The sequence below is a fragment of the Colobus angolensis genome, unplaced genomic scaffold, assembly GCF_000951035.1.
Source record: "Colobus angolensis palliatus isolate OR3802 unplaced genomic scaffold, Cang.pa_1.0 Scaffold67, whole genome shotgun sequence".
NCBI lineage: Eukaryota > Metazoa > Chordata > Mammalia > Primates > Cercopithecidae > Colobus > Colobus angolensis.
The window spans coordinates 7,220,612-7,227,671 of NW_012120376.1; the positions used below are offsets into that span (position 1 = coordinate 7,220,612).

Genomic DNA, 7,060 nt, shown 5'->3' on the forward strand with positions numbered 1-7,060 from the left:
CCCAGGCTAGTCTCAAACTTACGGTCTCAAGGAAGATCCTCTTGCTTCAGCCTTCCAAAGTGCTGGGATTACAAGTATGAGCCACCATGCCTGGCCTGATTTTCTTTTTATTGCCTATTTTTGTGTCTTGGAAGTCAGAGAGCTTGAACTTACCTGTGTCTCCTAACAGTGGAGTAAGCCCACTCTCACCTGTGGGCTAAAGTTAAACTGCCATTAAAGACATCACATCAAGAGGTCAATTACAAATTTGTATTCCTATAACATTGTTTGAGATTTTCATAGGCTTTTTTTTTTTTTTTGAGACAGAATATTGCTCTGTTGCCCACGCTGGAGTGCTGTGGCACAATCTCGACTCATGCAGCCTCCACCTCCCAGGTGCAAACAATTCTCCTGCCTCAGCCTCCCCAGTAGCTGGGATTACAGGTGCACACCACCATGCCTGGCTAATTTTCGTATCTTTAGTAGAGATGGGGTGTCACCATGTTGGCCAGGCTGGTCTTGAACTTCTGACCTCAAGTTATCTGCCTGCCCCAGCCTTCCAAAGTGCTGGGATTACAGGTGTGAGCCACCACAGCCGGCCTTTTTAGGCTATTCTTTGACTCTGCTTCACAGTTCCACCTCCACCTCTTGCTCCTAGATTGTCAACTCCTAGAAGCTAGATTGTCAACTCCTAGAAGGCAGGCACCAACTTTACTAATCTTATTATCAGTAACAGCTAAACATAATTTAACTCAAGATTATTCACTGAAAGAATACAATTTTCACTTTAAGTATTTCACCTTCGATGGGAAAGTGAGCGCCCAATAAATATAACAGTAAGAGAAACACTGCCATCTCCTGGGTAAAACGGGTTGTGCCTCCTTTAGCAAATCCTGGGAAAAGAAAGTATAGAATTTGCAGTAGGTAGATCAGGTTATGAACTAGAGAATCAGGTTATGCAGCTACAGAATCAAAGCAAACTCGTCAAATTTTAGATTGCTAAAGACAAAATTTTTTTTTGAGACAGGGTCTCGCTCTGTTGCCCAGGCTGGAGTGAAGTGCCTTGATTATGCCTCACTGCAGCCTTGACATCCTGGGCTCAATTGATCCTCCCACCACTGCCTCCTGAGTAGCTGGGACTACAGGCACATGCCACCATGCCTAAGTAATTTTAAAAAAAATTTAACTTTAAGCAAATTTTTATTACACAAAGGTTGTCACATAATTGGATATTTCTCTACTTTGTATACAATTATTCTCATTCTCCACAGAAAGGCTGCTTAACTTCTCATCAAGTGGTGGCAAGCACTAAAATCCTGATTTTAACAGAATAGTAGTAAAAATGCCTCAGTGATTTAAGGTGAAAGCAGTACATTGGTACATGGCTCTTGTACCCAGTATCAGGAATGTACAAATGTTTTTTATTCAAAAATACAAAATAAAAGGCTAATACCAGGAGGCAAGGAAGCAACTTTCTTGGAAGTCAACTAAGAAATGAAGCCTTCCCAGTCCACACTGAAGTCTCTTGCCTTTGAGCTCAGTCTTCATTGACTGGATTACCCATTTGGAAGTTAATCACAGGCAGCCTTGTGACAGCTCATGTATTATGGAATCGATTTCACTCTTAAATTGCCTTAACTCTCCGACGAAATTGTAAGCTGATGAAGGGTAGGGACCTTGCCTGATTCAGCTTTATACCATTCTCCTCCCCACCTCCTAACAAAACCCCGCTTGGTGTCCTGTCACATGTGATATTTTATTGCAGTGCATCACTTCTTACTTTATATCACTAGGAGATTAATTCATCATATTTCTATGCTGATGTGCTAAATGTAGAGAAAAAGTAAGTGTGTCTCATAATGTACCTAAATACAAGGACTATGTATTGTGAAAAATTTAAATAAATAAACTATCTGGAGGCATGGACACTGACAGCAGTAAACCATTATATATTTTGTCAACTGAAACCAGTAACTGATGGTTATAGTGATTTTCAGCCAGACTTTTTCTTCATTTTCTCCAACTGACTTCTCTGAAGTTACCGGTGAGGAATACTGCCTTGGGTTTCCTGTCACAGTTCATTAATAAAGGTAAAGCACTAGTCTGGGAGTTAGAACATGCCACCTCCCATACCACCTCCCATTCCACCTATTGCACCCGTTCCAGGGTCATTCTCTTCTTTAGGAATTTCTGTGACTACAACTTCTGTTGTAGTTAAGAGAGTGGCCACACCAGCAGCATCCAGTAAAGCAGTTCTCACAGCCTTTGTTGGGTCAATAATTCCTTTTTCCACCATATTTACAAAATCTCCAACCATAGCATATAACCAACTTCTGAGGAACTTTGCATAATTTTCTCAACTATCAAAGATCCTTCTTGCATTCTTAGCAATGGTCATTGCTGGAATTTTGAGTATTCTTTTAATAATTTCTAGGCCGGGCGCGGTGGCTCAAGCCTGTAATCCCAGCACTTTGGGAGGTCGAGACAGGCGGATCACAAGGTCAGGAGATAGAGATCATCTTCATCCTGGCTAACCCGGTGAAACCCCGTCTCTACTAAAAAATACAAAAAACTAGCCGGGTGAGGTGGCGGGCGCCTGTGGTCCCAGCTACTCAGGAGGCTGAGGCAGGAGAATGGCGTCAACCCGGGAGGCGGAGCTTGCAGTGAGCTGAGATCCGGCCACTGCACTCCAGCCTGGGCGACAGAGCAAGACTCCGTCTCAAAAAAAATAAATAAATAAAAAATAATTTCTATACCAATTTTTTGATCTTTATTGGCTAGAGTCAATGAGTTCAAGGCTGGAATACATTGAAGCAGGGCACAACCCCCTCCCAATACAATGCCTTCTTCAACAGCAGCTCTTGTAGCATTAAGGGCATCTGAACTCTCTTTTCATTCACTTCAACATCACTTGTCCCACCGACCTTCAGCACAGCTACTCCATCTGAAAGTTTTGCCAGCCGTTCATTCAGTTTTTCCTTTTCATATTCACTAGTTGTGACATCTAACTGCTCAATGGTTTCTTGAATACATTTTTTCAATTTGAGCTTTGTCACCTTTTCCTTTTAAGAGCATGGCATCGTTTTTAGTCACCATGACCTCTCCAACGTTTCCTAAGTCAAGAGGCTGAACGTCTTCAAGATTTATGGTCAACTCCTCTTCTCCAAACACTGCACCACCAGTAGCAATAGCCATACCTTTAAGCTGGTTCTTTCTATTGTCACCAAACCCTGGAGTCTTGATTGCCACAACCTGAAGACCAACCTTTAGCTTATTCAAGACGAGTGTACTTAGAGCTTTTCCATCAATGTCTTCAGCAATTATGACCAAAGGCTTACGGTGAGCAGTGGCAATTTCAAGAGCAGGTACAATGGACTGGACACTAGAAATTTTCTTTTCACTGAACAGAACATTGGCATCCTGGAATTCACATTTCTGACCCTTTGATGTATTAATAAAGTATGGAGAAAGCCTAGATCAAACTTCATACCTTCAATAATCTATAATTCATCATTCAGTGTTTTTCCATCTTTTACTGTGATGACACCCTTTCTTCCAGCCTTTTTCATTGCATCAGAGATTATATTGCCAATTTCTTTGTCTCCGTTTGCAGAAATCGTAGCAATCTGTGCAATTTCTTCAGGGGTCGTCACAGGTTTAGACTGCTTTTTAAGTTCAACAATTACAGCATCAACAGCTAACATCACACCTCTCCTGATTTCCACTGGATTAGCACCTTTGCTAATCTTCTCGAAGCCTTCCTTGGCTATAGAGTGTGCCAGTACAGTAGCAGTGGTAGTGCCATCCCCAGCCTCTTCATTTGTGTTATTGGCAACATCTTGAACAAGTTTAGCTCCAATGTTTTTATATTTATCCTTTAAGTCAATTGACTTTGCAACAGTCACACCATCTTTTGTTACTCTGGGACTTCCCCAGCTCTGCTCAGTAATCACTGTTCTCCCCTTTGGCCCCATTGTAACGGCTACAGCATCGGCTAAAAGGTCTGCACCTTGAAGCATTAAGGCTCGGGCATCTGCACCAAATTTTACATCTTTGGCATAAGCCCGAGTGAGATGAGGAGTCAGTACCCTGGACACTGGTCTCATCTGGTGAAAGACTGTAGGTAACCAAAGCATTTCTGTGGGGCGGTGGCAGGGCGTGCGCGCCGTGAGACAGGTCGTCACTGGCGAGTGAGGGCTAAAAATTTTTATAGGGATGGGGTTTCACTATGTTGCCCAGGCTGGTCTCAAACTTCTGCACCCAAGTGATTCTCCCGCCTTGGCCTTACAAAGTGCTGGGATTACAAACATGAGCCACCATGCTTGGCCTGCCTTCTTTAAATGTCAATGCAGATTTGCTATCATCAACTTATTAAAATGTGATTTTGAACATAAAAATATGCTCACATTAAAACTACATGGAGTAGGGCGGGCATGGTGGCTCACACCTGTAATCCCAGCACTTCTGGGAGGCCGAGGCGGGCGGATCACGAGGTCAGGAGATCGAGACCATCCTGGCTAACATGGTGAAACCCCATCTCTACTAAAAAATACAAAAAAATTAGCCGGGCGTGGTGGCGGGAGCCTGTAGTCCCAGCTACTCGGGAGGCTGAGGCAGGAGAATGACGTGAACCCGGGAGGCGGAGCTTGCAGTGAGCTGAGATCGTGCCACTTCACTCCAGCCTGGGCAACAGAGCGAGACTCCGTCTCAAAACAAACAAACAAGCAACAACAACAACAACAAACTACCCGGAGATTCCATTTCTCACCTGCCAGACTGGCAAAAATCCAGAAGCTTACAACAAACTGTTGGTGAGACTGTGGGTTACAAGGTACTTTCAAGCTTGGGCAACATAGCAACACCCCATCTCTAAAAAAAAAAAAAAAGTTTTTAAATAAGCCAGGCACGGTGGCATATACCTTAGTCCTAGCTACCCAGAAGGGTAAGGTGGGAGGATAGCTTGAGGCTGCAGTGAGCCAAGATCATACCCCTGCACTCCAGCATAAGTGACAGAGCAAAACCCTGTCTCTATCAAAAAAAAAAAAAAAAAAGGCAGGGAGGGCACTTTGATATATTGCTTGTGGAAAGACAAAATAAAATAACGCCTTTCACACTATCTACCAAAATTATATGTGTATTTACTCTTCAACCCAACAGTCCCACTTGTAGGAATAGATCCGAAATATACAATTGGCAACAATAAGAAGAGACAGTACATACAAGGCATCTTCACAGCAGTAAGCAAGAAAGCTATCAAAGACTACTGGGGTTATGTCAAAAGGATTCAAGAATCAACTTTAGAAGCCAGGCATGGGGGCTCACACCTGTAATCCTAGCACTTTAGGAGGCTGAGGCAGGGGGTCTGCTTGAGACCAGGATTTCAAGACCAGCCTGGGAAACACAATCTCTATTGAAAAAAGTCAAAAATTAAATGAATAATATTTAAAAAGAATCAACTTCAGTGGGTTGCTATTGTCCAAAGATGGTACAGTTTGAGCATCAAAAAGAATAACTACAAAGAATGTAAACATGCCAAATTTAATAAAATCCATAAGTTCATAATAATTTTTCAAAGCCCTAATTGATCATCTTTAAGAGAATATTACATAATCAACTTACTATTCCTAAAACTAGTAAATAAAGGAAAACAAGTTGAATATATAGCCTGCCTTTTCTATATGAATTGTTTCTCAGAATAACCAAGTAATTGATGAAGAAAATCCTCCTTTACAGATGAATACAAAATAATAAAGAAATAAGGAACAACAGGCTGGGTGCAGTGGCTCATGCCTGTAATCCCAGCACTTTGGGAGGCCGAGGCAGGCGGATCACAAGGTCAGGAGTTTGAGACCAGCCTGGCCAACATGTTGAAACCCTGCCCCTACTAAAAATACAAAAAATCAGCCAGGTGTGGTGGCACATGCCTGTAATCCCTAATCCCAGCTATTCGGGAGGCTGAGGCAGGAGAATTGCTTGAACCCTGGAGGCGGATGTTGCCATGAGTGGAGATCCCACCATTGCATTCCAGCCTGGGCAACAGAGCAAGAAAAAAAAAAAAGATGAAAACATTCATACATAAAAAACAAATAAAAGCCCTTCCCTGTACCCTAGATTCTTCTCTAGATATTCCAGTTTTCCCCATAATCAAGAGTAATTTACATTTACTAACTGTATGTCCTCATCTCTCATTTGTTTTTCTCCACTCACTTTTAATTGTATTCCAAGTTATGTTAGAGTTGGGAAATTACTACTGGGTTATATTTTGAAAGCAACATACTCAGATTTGCATTTCTGCAAGATCACTTGTGGCTATACTGTAACGAATGGAAGGGAGTAAAACTGATGGGAGACGTAAATTAAGAAGCTTCACTAGGATAGTAGCAATGGGAATGAAAAGTGGATGGATTTGAGACCCATTATGGCATGTAGAGGATAAGGAAGCAGGAGAAATAAAGGATCACATGTGAACCTCTAGCTGAACAATGGATTTTTATGTCATTGTAGAGATAGTAAGTCTCCAGCCTGAGCAACGTGGCAAAATGCTGTCTCTACAAAAAATATAAAAAATTAACTGGGCGTGTTGGTGCACACCTGTAGTCCCAGCTACCCAGGAGTCTGAGGTGGAAGGATCACCTGACCCCTTGGAGTTCGAGGTTGCAGTGAGCCATGATGGCGCCACTGCACTCCAGCCTGGGTGACAGAGTGAGACCTGGTCTCGAAAAAGAAAAAAAAGGCTGACCTGACCACATAAAGAGAAAACATTTCTACATGGCAAAATCCACAAATGGAAAACCAAAGTCAAATGATAAACTGGCAGGGAGAGGAGAATGTATGCAACTCATTTCATAAAGAGCTAATTTCCATAATATGTGAAAAGTAGCAGCCGGGTGCGCTGGCTCACTTCTGTAATCCTAACACTTTGGGAGGCTGAGGCAGGTGGGTCACGAGGTCAGGAGATAGAGATCATCCTGGCTAACACGGTGAAACCCCGTCCGTCTCTACTAAAAATACAAAAAATTAGCCGGGCGTGGTGGCGGGCGCCTGTAGTCCCAGCTACTCGGGAGGCTGAGGCAGGAGAATG

The 7,060-nt window shown here is 42.7% G+C and overlaps 1 pseudogene across 1 annotated transcript; it reads right to left on the bottom strand.

The window, feature by feature from the left end:
* Positions 1-2,061: 2,061 nt before the first annotated feature.
* LOC105500539 lies at positions 2,062-4,171 on the bottom strand (annotated as a pseudogene). The gene is made up of 2 exons (XR_001000048.1): positions 2,736-4,171; positions 2,062-2,427 (listed from the first exon to the last, which is right to left on the bottom strand). The product of XR_001000048.1 is annotated as a 60 kDa heat shock protein, mitochondrial-like (transcript).
* Between the last annotated feature and the right edge of the window lie 2,889 nt (positions 4,172-7,060).